We start from the raw sequence: 15,069 nt of genomic DNA, 5'->3' as shown, positions 1-15,069 counted from the left end.
GGAGAGATCGCACCAGATGCCAATTCTAGATGTTATCACACCTGTGGTCACTGCAGCAGCAGGTGAATCCACTTTGTCCAAAAGGGATCTATTCCATTCAATTGCAAATGATCTAGATAAGACAGAGAACTGCAGCACGGGGACATAGCCGAGTTGGTCAGGTTGAGTGGTGATGAGTTTGCTATTTGGATGAATAAAGAAAGTCAAAAGTGTGAAAGATAAAAAACAAAAGGAGGAAGTGTGAAAAGTGAATGGGCCAAATTGAGGTGCATATGAAGACGTATGCTTTCTTCCAATTCATTAAATCGGGCTAATATGAATCAGGTGAATTGAGTTCTGCTTTTGGAAACTGGGTTAAGAAGGGGTGCACCGTTCCTGGAGGTACTGCAATACCAGGTCAATGCGTGGAGTGGACAGAGCAAGCTCTTTTTCCATCTCCCTGTTCTAAAAATCCATTTAATATATGGTCCCCAGATAGGGGACGTATCAGATATTAAACTGATAAGAACAGATACTACACTTGATCTTAGCCAAAAGGCCGAGAAGCGATAACCAGAATTGGTTTGGGCCTCGAGTGGCACCCTGGCCTATGCCGGACACATCTTAGGGAGAGAGAGCGAGAGGGAGACAAACCCACGCCTACACAAGACATTTTGTCACCCAAGCCAACCCTTGAAAAGGCTGCTTTGCAGAGCCAAAACAAGAAGAATGGTGCGTTTTGCAGCCGCCGCCCACTGCAATGAATCTGAATAACTCCTCCTTTAGGGCGCAAGCAACTCCCCTCCCCCTTGCAGTCTTTCCAATTCACGATACAAAAAGACGGACAGGACAGGTTGCCTGACTTTCCGTCACTGCCACCCTTTGCCATCCTTACCCGTAGAAAGCCCTTTCATCATCCCCAAACCCTAATCTTTTCCCTTTCCTTCCCAGCCCCCAAACCCTGCCCTCTGTACCTTTCTCACCACCCGCTTCCCTTCTCCTGTCATCCCCCTACCACCCGGGAAAAAAAGAGATTGCCCCCTCCTTCCACTAGCCCACCCTCCCACCCAAAGAACAACTTCTTCTGCGCAGCTTGTTTTCTAGGCAGCAGCGCTATTGTGATGTCATCGGGGGGCATTGTGACAAGCCGCCAGTGTTCCGTCTCTTCATGTTGTGCACAGTTCAAACGGAAAATACATCAACAGGCAGACTACAGAAAAGCTTACTATCAAAGGTTAGAGGGGGGCTTTCTCAGAGGGCTTTTTACAGTTTTTCTATTCCCAATTAGCCGTTTAAGTGTACTTATTGAAAGTAGTAATTCTTTCATAGGCCGCCCTTTCTTAGTATTTGACGTTCCTTATATTGCGGTATGAGGCTTCGCAGTAGGTTGCAAACATTCATCACCCATGACTGTCCCCAATTGAGCTCAGAAGCTCAATGTCTATCATGACCTCTCTTTTAGAATGTCCAAGAGCAAGCAAACTATTCCTCCAGGAGAGGGCGCCAACAGACTACTAAAGAGATCATCATTACTCAAAGAAAACCCCAAAAACCAATGCATGATAGGAATAAACAGGTAACTTTCTTTGGAGTGGAAGCGGAGAGATCGCACCAGATGCCAATTCTAGATGTTATCACACCTGTGGTCACTGCAGCAGCAGGTGAATCCACTTTGTCCAAAAGGGATCTATTCCATTCAATTGCAAATGATCTAGATAAGACAGAGAACTGCAGCACGGGGACATAGCCGAGTTGGTCAGGTTGAGTGGTGATGAGTTTGCTATTTGGATGAATAAAGAAAGTCAAAAGTGTGAAAGATAAAAAACAAAAGGAGGAAGTGTGAAAAGTGAATGGGCCAAATTGAGGTGCATATGAAGACGTATGCTTTCTTCCAATTCATTAAATCGGGCTAATATGAATCAGGTGAATTGAGTTCTGCTTTTGGAAACTGGGTTAAGAAGGGGTGCACCGTTCCTGGAGGTACTGCAATACCAGGTCAATGCGTGGAGTGGACAGAGCAAGCTCTTTTTCCATCTCCCTGTTCTAAAAATCCATTTAATATATGGTCCCCAGATAGGGGACGTATCAGATATTAAACTGATAAGAACAGATACTACACTTGATCTTAGCCAAAAGGCCGAGAAGCGATAACCAGAATTGGTTTGGGCCTCGAGTGGCACCCTGGCCTATGCCGGACACATCTTAGGGAGAGAGAGCGAGAGGGAGACAAACCCACGCCTACACAAGACATTTTGTCACCCAAGCCAACCCTTGAAAAGGCTGCTTTGCAGAGCCAAAACAAGAAGAATGGTGCGTTTTGCAGCCGCCGCCCACTGCAATGAATCTGAATAACTCCTCCTTTAGGGCGCAAGCAACTCCCCTCCCCCTTGCAGTCTTTCCAATTCACGATACAAAAAGACGGACAGGACAGGTTGCCTGACTTTCCGTCACTGCCACCCTTTGCCATCCTTACCCGTAGAAAGCCCTTTCATCATCCCCAAACCCTAATCTTTTCCCTTTCCTTCCCAGCCCCCAAACCCTGCCCTCTGTACCTTTCTCACCACCCGCTTCCCTTCTCCTGTCATCCCCCTACCACCCGGGAAAAAAAGAGATTGCCCCCTCCTTCCACTAGCCCACCCTCCCACCCAAAGAACAACTTCTTCTGCGCAGCTTGTTTTCTAGGCAGCAGCGCTATTGTGATGTCATCGGGGGGCATTGTGACAAGCCGCCAGTGTTCCGTCTCTTCATGTTGTGCACAGTTCAAACGGAAAATACATCAACAGGCAGACTACAGAAAAGCTTACTATCAAAGGTTAGAGGGGGGCTTTCTCAGAGGGCTTTTTACAGTTTTTCTATTCCCAATTAGCCGTTTAAGTGTACTTATTGAAAGTAGTAATTCTTTCATAGGCCGCCCTTTCTTAGTATTTGACGTTCCTTATATTGCGGTATGAGGCTTCGCAGTAGGTTGCAAACATTCATCACCCATGACTGTCCCCAATTGAGCTCAGAAGCTCAATGTCTATCATGACCTCTCTTTTAGAATGTCCAAGAGCAAGCAAACTATTCCTCCAGGAGAGGGCGCCAACAGACTACTAAAGAGATCATCATTACTCAAAGAAAACCCCAAAAACCAATGCATGATAGGAATAAACAGGTAACTTTCTTTGGAGTGGAAGCGGAGAGATCGCACCAGATGCCAATTCTAGATGTTATCACACCTGTGGTCACTGCAGCAGCAGGTGAATCCACTTTGTCCAAAAGGGATCTATTCCATTCAATTGCAAATGATCTAGATAAGACAGAGAACTGCAGCACGGGGACATAGCCGAGTTGGTCAGGTTGAGTGGTGATGAGTTTGCTATTTGGATGAATAAAGAAAGTCAAAAGTGTGAAAGATAAAAAACAAAAGGAGGAAGTGTGAAAAGTGAATGGGCCAAATTGAGGTGCATATGAAGACGTATGCTTTCTTCCAATTCATTAAATCGGGCTAATATGAATCAGGTGAATTGAGTTCTGCTTTTGGAAACTGGGTTAAGAAGGGGTGCACCGTTCCTGGAGGTACTGCAATACCAGGTCAATGCGTGGAGTGGACAGAGCAAGCTCTTTTTCCATCTCCCTGTTCTAAAAATCCATTTAATATATGGTCCCCAGATAGGGGACGTATCAGATATTAAACTGATAAGAACAGATACTACACTTGATCTTAGCCAAAAGGCCGAGAAGCGATAACCAGAATTGGTTTGGGCCTCGAGTGGCACCCTGGCCTATGCCGGACACATCTTAGGGAGAGAGAGCGAGAGGGAGACAAACCCACGCCTACACAAGACATTTTGTCACCCAAGCCAACCCTTGAAAAGGCTGCTTTGCAGAGCCAAAACAAGAAGAATGGTGCGTTTTGCAGCCGCCGCCCACTGCAATGAATCTGAATAACTCCTCCTTTAGGGCGCAAGCAACTCCCCTCCCCCTTGCAGTCTTTCCAATTCACGATACAAAAAGACGGACAGGACAGGTTGCCTGACTTTCCGTCACTGCCACCCTTTGCCATCCTTACCCGTAGAAAGCCCTTTCATCATCCCCAAACCCTAATCTTTTCCCTTTCCTTCCCAGCCCCCAAACCCTGCCCTCTGTACCTTTCTCACCACCCGCTTCCCTTCTCCTGTCATCCCCCTACCACCCGGGAAAAAAAGAGATTGCCCCCTCCTTCCACTAGCCCACCCTCCCACCCAAAGAACAACTTCTTCTGCGCAGCTTGTTTTCTAGGCAGCAGCGCTATTGTGATGTCATCGGGGGGCATTGTGACAAGCCGCCAGTGTTCCGTCTCTTCATGTTGTGCACAGTTCAAACGGAAAATACATCAACAGGCAGACTACAGAAAAGCTTACTATCAAAGGTTAGAGGGGGGCTTTCTCAGAGGGCTTTTTACAGTTTTTCTATTCCCAATTAGCCGTTTAAGTGTACTTATTGAAAGTAGTAATTCTTTCATAGGCCGCCCTTTCTTAGTATTTGACGTTCCTTATATTGCGGTATGAGGCTTCGCAGTAGGTTGCAAACATTCATCACCCATGACTGTCCCCAATTGAGCTCAGAAGCTCAATGTCTATCATGACCTCTCTTTTAGAATGTCCAAGAGCAAGCAAACTATTCCTCCAGGAGAGGGCGCCAACAGACTACTAAAGAGATCATCATTACTCAAAGAAAACCCCAAAAACCAATGCATGATAGGAATAAACAGGTAACTTTCTTTGGAGTGGAAGCGGAGAGATCGCACCAGATGCCAATTCTAGATGTTATCACACCTGTGGTCACTGCAGCAGCAGGTGAATCCACTTTGTCCAAAAGGGATCTATTCCATTCAATTGCAAATGATCTAGATAAGACAGAGAACTGCAGCACGGGGACATAGCCGAGTTGGTCAGGTTGAGTGGTGATGAGTTTGCTATTTGGATGAATAAAGAAAGTCAAAAGTGTGAAAGATAAAAAACAAAAGGAGGAAGTGTGAAAAGTGAATGGGCCAAATTGAGGTGCATATGAAGACGTATGCTTTCTTCCAATTCATTAAATCGGGCTAATATGAATCAGGTGAATTGAGTTCTGCTTTTGGAAACTGGGTTAAGAAGGGGTGCACCGTTCCTGGAGGTACTGCAATACCAGGTCAATGCGTGGAGTGGACAGAGCAAGCTCTTTTTCCATCTCCCTGTTCTAAAAATCCATTTAATATATGGTCCCCAGATAGGGGACGTATCAGATATTAAACTGATAAGAACAGATACTACACTTGATCTTAGCCAAAAGGCCGAGAAGCGATAACCAGAATTGGTTTGGGCCTCGAGTGGCACCCTGGCCTATGCCGGACACATCTTAGGGAGAGAGAGCGAGAGGGAGACAAACCCACGCCTACACAAGACATTTTGTCACCCAAGCCAACCCTTGAAAAGGCTGCTTTGCAGAGCCAAAACAAGAAGAATGGTGCGTTTTGCAGCCGCCGCCCACTGCAATGAATCTGAATAACTCCTCCTTTAGGGCGCAAGCAACTCCCCTCCCCCTTGCAGTCTTTCCAATTCACGATACAAAAAGACGGACAGGACAGGTTGCCTGACTTTCCGTCACTGCCACCCTTTGCCATCCTTACCCGTAGAAAGCCCTTTCATCATCCCCAAACCCTAATCTTTTCCCTTTCCTTCCCAGCCCCCAAACCCTGCCCTCTGTACCTTTCTCACCACCCGCTTCCCTTCTCCTGTCATCCCCCTACCACCCGGGAAAAAAAGAGATTGCCCCCTCCTTCCACTAGCCCACCCTCCCACCCAAAGAACAACTTCTTCTGCGCAGCTTGTTTTCTAGGCAGCAGCGCTATTGTGATGTCATCGGGGGGCATTGTGACAAGCCGCCAGTGTTCCGTCTCTTCATGTTGTGCACAGTTCAAACGGAAAATACATCAACAGGCAGACTACAGAAAAGCTTACTATCAAAGGTTAGAGGGGGGCTTTCTCAGAGGGCTTTTTACAGTTTTTCTATTCCCAATTAGCCGTTTAAGTGTACTTATTGAAAGTAGTAATTCTTTCATAGGCCGCCCTTTCTTAGTATTTGACGTTCCTTATATTGCGGTATGAGGCTTCGCAGTAGGTTGCAAACATTCATCACCCATGACTGTCCCCAATTGAGCTCAGAAGCTCAATGTCTATCATGACCTCTCTTTTAGAATGTCCAAGAGCAAGCAAACTATTCCTCCAGGAGAGGGCGCCAACAGACTACTAAAGAGATCATCATTACTCAAAGAAAACCCCAAAAACCAATGCATGATAGGAATAAACAGGTAACTTTCTTTGGAGTGGAAGCGGAGAGATCGCACCAGATGCCAATTCTAGATGTTATCACACCTGTGGTCACTGCAGCAGCAGGTGAATCCACTTTGTCCAAAAGGGATCTATTCCATTCAATTGCAAATGATCTAGATAAGACAGAGAACTGCAGCACGGGGACATAGCCGAGTTGGTCAGGTTGAGTGGTGATGAGTTTGCTATTTGGATGAATAAAGAAAGTCAAAAGTGTGAAAGATAAAAAACAAAAGGAGGAAGTGTGAAAAGTGAATGGGCCAAATTGAGGTGCATATGAAGACGTATGCTTTCTTCCAATTCATTAAATCGGGCTAATATGAATCAGGTGAATTGAGTTCTGCTTTTGGAAACTGGGTTAAGAAGGGGTGCACCGTTCCTGGAGGTACTGCAATACCAGGTCAATGCGTGGAGTGGACAGAGCAAGCTCTTTTTCCATCTCCCTGTTCTAAAAATCCATTTAATATATGGTCCCCAGATAGGGGACGTATCAGATATTAAACTGATAAGAACAGATACTACACTTGATCTTAGCCAAAAGGCCGAGAAGCGATAACCAGAATTGGTTTGGGCCTCGAGTGGCACCCTGGCCTATGCCGGACACATCTTAGGGAGAGAGAGCGAGAGGGAGACAAACCCACGCCTACACAAGACATTTTGTCACCCAAGCCAACCCTTGAAAAGGCTGCTTTGCAGAGCCAAAACAAGAAGAATGGTGCGTTTTGCAGCCGCCGCCCACTGCAATGAATCTGAATAACTCCTCCTTTAGGGCGCAAGCAACTCCCCTCCCCCTTGCAGTCTTTCCAATTCACGATACAAAAAGACGGACAGGACAGGTTGCCTGACTTTCCGTCACTGCCACCCTTTGCCATCCTTACCCGTAGAAAGCCCTTTCATCATCCCCAAACCCTAATCTTTTCCCTTTCCTTCCCAGCCCCCAAACCCTGCCCTCTGTACCTTTCTCACCACCCGCTTCCCTTCTCCTGTCATCCCCCTACCACCCGGGAAAAAAAGAGATTGCCCCCTCCTTCCACTAGCCCACCCTCCCACCCAAAGAACAACTTCTTCTGCGCAGCTTGTTTTCTAGGCAGCAGCGCTATTGTGATGTCATCGGGGGGCATTGTGACAAGCCGCCAGTGTTCCGTCTCTTCATGTTGTGCACAGTTCAAACGGAAAATACATCAACAGGCAGACTACAGAAAAGCTTACTATCAAAGGTTAGAGGGGGGCTTTCTCAGAGGGCTTTTTACAGTTTTTCTATTCCCAATTAGCCGTTTAAGTGTACTTATTGAAAGTAGTAATTCTTTCATAGGCCGCCCTTTCTTAGTATTTGACGTTCCTTATATTGCGGTATGAGGCTTCGCAGTAGGTTGCAAACATTCATCACCCATGACTGTCCCCAATTGAGCTCAGAAGCTCAATGTCTATCATGACCTCTCTTTTAGAATGTCCAAGAGCAAGCAAACTATTCCTCCAGGAGAGGGCGCCAACAGACTACTAAAGAGATCATCATTACTCAAAGAAAACCCCAAAAACCAATGCATGATAGGAATAAACAGGTAACTTTCTTTGGAGTGGAAGCGGAGAGATCGCACCAGATGCCAATTCTAGATGTTATCACACCTGTGGTCACTGCAGCAGCAGGTGAATCCACTTTGTCCAAAAGGGATCTATTCCATTCAATTGCAAATGATCTAGATAAGACAGAGAACTGCAGCACGGGGACATAGCCGAGTTGGTCAGGTTGAGTGGTGATGAGTTTGCTATTTGGATGAATAAAGAAAGTCAAAAGTGTGAAAGATAAAAAACAAAAGGAGGAAGTGTGAAAAGTGAATGGGCCAAATTGAGGTGCATATGAAGACGTATGCTTTCTTCCAATTCATTAAATCGGGCTAATATGAATCAGGTGAATTGAGTTCTGCTTTTGGAAACTGGGTTAAGAAGGGGTGCACCGTTCCTGGAGGTACTGCAATACCAGGTCAATGCGTGGAGTGGACAGAGCAAGCTCTTTTTCCATCTCCCTGTTCTAAAAATCCATTTAATATATGGTCCCCAGATAGGGGACGTATCAGATATTAAACTGATAAGAACAGATTTTGATTTAATGAAGCTTTCCAAAGCACCACAAAAAATGCATGACCGAAGTCACACCAAAAACAGTGCAAAGGCTAGGATTCGTGTGGACCCCACCGTGAGGAGAGGGTCCCCAAAAATCAACCCCGTCCCTCCGAGCCAGAAGGCCACAGCAAGGGTCAGGGATCTTCGGTGCTCCCCCAAGCCGAAGCCTGGTTGAGCCTTGTCGTTGCTCCCAGCGTCCACCCAGGCATCTTACCCAAGTGGAGTAGAGAGCTACTAGTTGTTGGTTTCGCAGCCGAAACTGCCCGGACCGTCAACCGGTGTTGGTTTTTCAGCCCAAGGCTAACCGGACCTCCAACCGGGTGTTGGTTTCTCAGCCGAAGCTGACCCAGACCTCCAACCGGGTGTTGGTTTCTCAGCCGAAGCTGACCCGGACCTCCAACCGGGTGTTAGTTTCTCAGCCCAAAGCTGACCAGACCTCCGACCGGGATTATAAAAATTTCCCTTCCTAGCCAGAAGGCCGGGATAGGGTAATATGCTCAAAAAGTATGAAAAGGCAAGGTACGGTGTGCTACAGAGCCCAAGGCTTGCCGGGGTCCCAAGCCAGCAAGCTCAGACTCACTCCAGGGTCGTCAGTCCTGGGGCACGTTGTACCATAGCCCCCCATCCTTACTCAGTCTAATAGCCTCGATCCTGGTAGGGCCATGTTTTCCACTAGATGAATATACTATCCACCCAGAGTACTAGCAAGCGCAACCTTCCAGTGTGCATTGTATCATTGTACTAAGGTGGCCTGGAGCTTAAACCACCTCTTCGAACAACACTACACTTGATCTTAGCCAAAAGGCCGAGAAGCGATAACCAGAATTGGTTTGGGCCTCGAGTGGCACCCTGGCCTATGCCGGACACATCTTAGGGAGAGAGAGCGAGAGGGAGACAAACCCACGCCTACACAAGACATTTTGTCACCCAAGCCAACCCTTGAAAAGGCTGCTTTGCAGAGCCAAAACAAGAAGAATGGTGCGTTTTGCAGCCGCCGCCCACTGCAATGAATCTGAATAACTCCTCCTTTAGGGCGCAAGCAACTCCCCTCCCCCTTGCAGTCTTTCCAATTCACGATACAAAAAGACGGACAGGACAGGTTGCCTGACTTTCCGTCACTGCCACCCTTTGCCATCCTTACCCGTAGAAAGCCCTTTCATCATCCCCAAACCCTAATCTTTTCCCTTTCCTTCCCAGCCCCCAAACCCTGCCCTCTGTACCTTTCTCACCACCCGCTTCCCTTCTCCTGTCATCCCCCTACCACCCGGGAAAAAAAGAGATTGCCCCCTCCTTCCACTAGCCCACCCTCCCACCCAAAGAACAACTTCTTCTGCGCAGCTTGTTTTCTAGGCAGCAGCGCTATTGTGATGTCATCGGGGGGCATTGTGACAAGCCGCCAGTGTTCCGTCTCTTCATGTTGTGCACAGTTCAAACGGAAAATACATCAACAGGCAGACTACAGAAAAGCTTACTATCAAAGGTTAGAGGGGGGCTTTCTCAGAGGGCTTTTTACAGTTTTTCTATTCCCAATTAGCCGTTTAAGTGTACTTATTGAAAGTAGTAATTCTTTCATAGGCCGCCCTTTCTTAGTATTTGACGTTCCTTATATTGCGGTATGAGGCTTCGCAGTAGGTTGCAAACATTCATCACCCATGACTGTCCCCAATTGAGCTCAGAAGCTCAATGTCTATCATGACCTCTCTTTTAGAATGTCCAAGAGCAAGCAAACTATTCCTCCAGGAGAGGGCGCCAACAGACTACTAAAGAGATCATCATTACTCAAAGAAAACCCCAAAAACCAATGCATGATAGGAATAAACAGGTAACTTTCTTTGGAGTGGAAGCGGAGAGATCGCACCAGATGCCAATTCTAGATGTTATCACACCTGTGGTCACTGCAGCAGCAGGTGAATCCACTTTGTCCAAAAGGGATCTATTCCATTCAATTGCAAATGATCTAGATAAGACAGAGAACTGCAGCACGGGGACATAGCCGAGTTGGTCAGGTTGAGTGGTGATGAGTTTGCTATTTGGATGAATAAAGAAAGTCAAAAGTGTGAAAGATAAAAAACAAAAGGAGGAAGTGTGAAAAGTGAATGGGCCAAATTGAGGTGCATATGAAGACGTATGCTTTCTTCCAATTCATTAAATCGGGCTAATATGAATCAGGTGAATTGAGTTCTGCTTTTGGAAACTGGGTTAAGAAGGGGTGCACCGTTCCTGGAGGTACTGCAATACCAGGTCAATGCGTGGAGTGGACAGAGCAAGCTCTTTTTCCATCTCCCTGTTCTAAAAATCCATTTAATATATGGTCCCCAGATAGGGGACGTATCAGATATTAAACTGATAAGAACAGATACTACACTTGATCTTAGCCAAAAGGCCGAGAAGCGATAACCAGAATTGGTTTGGGCCTCGAGTGGCACCCTGGCCTATGCCGGACACATCTTAGGGAGAGAGAGCGAGAGGGAGACAAACCCACGCCTACACAAGACATTTTGTCACCCAAGCCAACCCTTGAAAAGGCTGCTTTGCAGAGCCAAAACAAGAAGAATGGTGCGTTTTGCAGCCGCCGCCCACTGCAATGAATCTGAATAACTCCTCCTTTAGGGCGCAAGCAACTCCCCTCCCCCTTGCAGTCTTTCCAATTCACGATACAAAAAGACGGACAGGACAGGTTGCCTGACTTTCCGTCACTGCCACCCTTTGCCATCCTTACCCGTAGAAATCCCTTTCATCATCCCCAAACCCTAATCTTTTCCCTTTCCTTCCCAGCCCCCAAACCCTGCCCTCTGTACCTTTCTCACCACCCGCTTCCCTTCTCCTGTCATCCCCCTACCACCCGGGAAAAAAAGAGATTGCCCCCTCCTTCCACTAGCCCACCCTCCCACCCAAAGAACAACTTCTTCTGCGCAGCTTGTTTTCTAGGCAGCAGCGCTATTGTGATGTCATCGGGGGGCATTGTGACAAGCCGCCAGTGTTCCGTCTCTTCATGTTGTGCACAGTTCAAACGGAAAATACATCAACAGGCAGACTACAGAAAAGCTTACTATCAAAGGTTAGAGGGGGGCTTTCTCAGAGGGCTTTTTACAGTTTTTCTATTCCCAATTAGCCGTTTAAGTGTACTTATTGAAAGTAGTAATTCTTTCATAGGCCGCCCTTTCTTAGTATTTGACGTTCCTTATATTGCGGTATGAGGCTTCGCAGTAGGTTGCAAACATTCATCACCCATGACTGTCCCCAATTGAGCTCAGAAGCTCAATGTCTATCATGACCTCTCTTTTAGAATGTCCAAGAGCAAGCAAACTATTCCTCCAGGAGAGGGCGCCAACAGACTACTAAAGAGATCATCATTACTCAAAGAAAACCCCAAAAACCAATGCATGATAGGAATAAACAGGTAACTTTCTTTGGAGTGGAAGCGGAGAGATCGCACCAGATGCCAATTCTAGATGTTATCACACCTGTGGTCACTGCAGCAGCAGGTGAATCCACTTTGTCCAAAAGGGATCTATTCCATTCAATTGCAAATGATCTAGATAAGACAGAGAACTGCAGCACGGGGACATAGCCGAGTTGGTCAGGTTGAGTGGTGATGAGTTTGCTATTTGGATGAATAAAGAAAGTCAAAAGTGTGAAAGATAAAAAACAAAAGGAGGAAGTGTGAAAAGTGAATGGGCCAAATTGAGGTGCATATGAAGACGTATGCTTTCTTCCAATTCATTAAATCGGGCTAATATGAATCAGGTGAATTGAGTTCTGCTTTTGGAAACTGGGTTAAGAAGGGGTGCACCGTTCCTGGAGGTACTGCAATACCAGGTCAATGCGTGGAGTGGACAGAGCAAGCTCTTTTTCCATCTCCCTGTTCTAAAAATCCATTTAATATATGGTCCCCAGATAGGGGACGTATCAGATATTAAACTGATAAGAACAGATACTACACTTGATCTTAGCCAAAAGGCCGAGAAGCGATAACCAGAATTGGTTTGGGCCTCGAGTGGCACCCTGGCCTATGCCGGACACATCTTAGGGAGAGAGAGCGAGAGGGAGACAAACCCACGCCTACACAAGACATTTTGTCACCCAAGCCAACCCTTGAAAAGGCTGCTTTGCAGAGCCAAAACAAGAAGAATGGTGCGTTTTGCAGCCGCCGCCCACTGCAATGAATCTGAATAACTCCTCCTTTAGGGCGCAAGCAACTCCCCTCCCCCTTGCAGTCTTTCCAATTCACGATACAAAAAGACGGACAGGACAGGTTGCCTGACTTTCCGTCACTGCCACCCTTTGCCATCCTTACCCGTAGAAAGCCCTTTCATCATCCCCAAACCCTAATCTTTTCCCTTTCCTTCCCAGCCCCCAAACCCTGCCCTCTGTACCTTTCTCACCACCCGCTTCCCTTCTCCTGTCATCCCCCTACCACCCGGGAAAAAAAGAGATTGCCCCCTCCTTCCACTAGCCCACCCTCCCACCCAAAGAACAACTTCTTCTGCGCAGCTTGTTTTCTAGGCAGCAGCGCTATTGTGATGTCATCGGGGGGCATTGTGACAAGCCGCCAGTGTTCCGTCTCTTCATGTTGTGCACAGTTCAAACGGAAAATACATCAACAGGCAGACTACAGAAAAGCTTACTATCAAAGGTTAGAGGGGGGCTTTCTCAGAGGGCTTTTTACAGTTTTTCTATTCCCAATTAGCCGTTTAAGTGTACTTATTGAAAGTAGTAATTCTTTCATAGGCCGCCCTTTCTTAGTATTTGACGTTCCTTATATTGCGGTATGAGGCTTCGCAGTAGGTTGCAAACATTCATCACCCATGACTGTCCCCAATTGAGCTCAGAAGCTCAATGTCTATCATGACCTCTCTTTTAGAATGTCCAAGAGCAAGCAAACTATTCCTCCAGGAGAGGGCGCCAACAGACTACTAAAGAGATCATCATTACTCAAAGAAAACCCCAAAAACCAATGCATGATAGGAATAAACAGGTAACTTTCTTTGGAGTGGAAGCGGAGAGATCGCACCAGATGCCAATTCTAGATGTTATCACACCTGTGGTCACTGCAGCAGCAGGTGAATCCACTTTGTCCAAAAGGGATCTATTCCATTCAATTGCAAATGATCTAGATAAGACAGAGAACTGCAGCACGGGGACATAGCCGAGTTGGTCAGGTTGAGTGGTGATGAGTTTGCTATTTGGATGAATAAAGAAAGTCAAAAGTGTGAAAGATAAAAAACAAAAGGAGGAAGTGTGAAAAGTGAATGGGCCAAATTGAGGTGCATATGAAGACGTATGCTTTCTTCCAATTCATTAAATCGGGCTAATATGAATCAGGTGAATTGAGTTCTGCTTTTGGAAACTGGGTTAAGAAGGGGTGCACCGTTCCTGGAGGTACTGCAATACCAGGTCAATGCGTGGAGTGGACAGAGCAAGCTCTTTTTCCATCTCCCTGTTCTAAAAATCCATTTAATATATGGTCCCCAGATAGGGGACGTATCAGATATTAAACTGATAAGAACAGATACTACACTTGATCTTAGCCAAAAGGCCGAGAAGCGATAACCAGAATTGGTTTGGGCCTCGAGTGGCACCCTGGCCTATGCCGGACACATCTTAGGGAGAGAGAGCGAGAGGGAGACAAACCCACGCCTACACAAGACATTTTGTCACCCAAGCCAACCCTTGAAAAGGCTGCTTTGCAGAGCCAAAACAAGAAGAATGGTGCGTTTTGCAGCCGCCGCCCACTGCAATGAATCTGAATAACTCCTCCTTTAGGGCGCAAGCAACTCCCCTCCCCCTTGCAGTCTTTCCAATTCACGATACAAAAAGACGGACAGGACAGGTTGCCTGACTTTCCGTCACTGCCACCCTTTGCCATCCTTACCCGTAGAAAGCCCTTTCATCATCCCCAAACCCTAATCTTTTCCCTTTCCTTCCCAGCCCCCAAACCCTGCCCTCTGTACCTTTCTCACCACCCGCTTCCCTTCTCCTGTCATCCCCCTACCACCCGGGAAAAAAAGAGATTGCCCCCTCCTTCCACTAGCCCACCCTCCCACCCAAAGAACAACTTCTTCTGCGCAGCTTGTTTTCTAGGCAGCAGCGCTATTGTGATGTCATCGGGGGGCATTGTGACAAGCCGCCAGTGTTCCGTCTCTTCATGTTGTGCACAGTTCAAACGGAAAATACATCAACAGGCAGACTACAGAAAAGCTTACTATCAAAGGTTAGAGGGGGGCTTTCTCAGAGGGCTTTTTACAGTTTTTCTATTCCCAATTAGCCGTTTAAGTGTACTTATTGAAAGTAGTAATTCTTTCATAGGCCGCCCTTTCTTAGTATTTGACGTTCCTTATATTGCGGTATGAGGCTTCGCAGTAGGTTGCAAACATTCATCACCCATGACTGTCCCCAATTGAGCTCAGAAGCTCAATGTCTATCATGACCTCTCTTTTAGAATGTCCAAGAGCAAGCAAACTATTCCTCCAGGAGAGGGCGCCAACAGACTACTAAAGAGATCATCATTACTCAAAGAAAACCCCAAAAACCAATGCATGATAGGAATAAACAGGTAACTTTCTTTGGAGTGGAAGCGGAGAGATCGCACCAGATGCCAATTCTAGATGTTATCACACCTGTGGTCACTGCAGCAGCAGGT

At 46.7% G+C, this 15,069-nt stretch overlaps 9 non-coding genes across 9 annotated transcripts; all 9 read right to left on the bottom strand.

The window, feature by feature from the left end:
- Positions 1-359: 359 nt before the first annotated feature.
- Positions 360-550, bottom strand: LOC142280767 (U2 spliceosomal RNA). The gene has a single exon (XR_012742962.1). It is a non-coding gene; the product is annotated as a U2 spliceosomal RNA (small nuclear RNA).
- Positions 551-1,937: 1,387 nt separating this feature from the next.
- On the bottom strand, positions 1,938-2,128 carry LOC142280766 (U2 spliceosomal RNA). Its single transcript, XR_012742961.1, has one exon. It is a non-coding gene; the product is annotated as a U2 spliceosomal RNA (small nuclear RNA).
- Positions 2,129-3,515: 1,387 nt separating this feature from the next.
- Positions 3,516-3,706, bottom strand: LOC142280764 (U2 spliceosomal RNA). The gene has a single exon (XR_012742959.1). It is a non-coding gene; the product is annotated as a U2 spliceosomal RNA (small nuclear RNA).
- A 1,387-nt stretch (positions 3,707-5,093) lies between these two features.
- On the bottom strand, positions 5,094-5,284 carry LOC142280763 (U2 spliceosomal RNA). Its single transcript, XR_012742958.1, has one exon. It is a non-coding gene; the product is annotated as a U2 spliceosomal RNA (small nuclear RNA).
- Positions 5,285-6,671: 1,387 nt separating this feature from the next.
- LOC142280762 (U2 spliceosomal RNA) lies at positions 6,672-6,862 on the bottom strand. The gene has a single exon (XR_012742957.1). It is a non-coding gene; the product is annotated as a U2 spliceosomal RNA (small nuclear RNA).
- Positions 6,863-8,249: 1,387 nt separating this feature from the next.
- Positions 8,250-8,445, bottom strand: LOC142280835 (U2 spliceosomal RNA). Its single transcript, XR_012743025.1, has one exon. It is a non-coding gene; the product is annotated as a U2 spliceosomal RNA (small nuclear RNA).
- Positions 8,446-10,630: 2,185 nt separating this feature from the next.
- LOC142280761 (U2 spliceosomal RNA) lies at positions 10,631-10,821 on the bottom strand. Its single transcript, XR_012742956.1, has one exon. It is a non-coding gene; the product is annotated as a U2 spliceosomal RNA (small nuclear RNA).
- Positions 10,822-12,208: 1,387 nt separating this feature from the next.
- LOC142280760 (U2 spliceosomal RNA) lies at positions 12,209-12,399 on the bottom strand. The gene has a single exon (XR_012742955.1). It is a non-coding gene; the product is annotated as a U2 spliceosomal RNA (small nuclear RNA).
- Positions 12,400-13,786: 1,387 nt separating this feature from the next.
- Positions 13,787-13,977, bottom strand: LOC142280759 (U2 spliceosomal RNA). The gene has a single exon (XR_012742954.1). It is a non-coding gene; the product is annotated as a U2 spliceosomal RNA (small nuclear RNA).
- Between the last annotated feature and the right edge of the window lie 1,092 nt (positions 13,978-15,069).

The sequence above is a fragment of the Anomaloglossus baeobatrachus genome, unplaced genomic scaffold, assembly GCF_048569485.1.
Source record: "Anomaloglossus baeobatrachus isolate aAnoBae1 unplaced genomic scaffold, aAnoBae1.hap1 Scaffold_463, whole genome shotgun sequence".
Classification (NCBI taxonomy): Eukaryota; Metazoa; Chordata; class Amphibia; order Anura; family Aromobatidae; genus Anomaloglossus; species Anomaloglossus baeobatrachus.
This window is presented reverse-complemented; position numbering and strand designations above follow the sequence as displayed.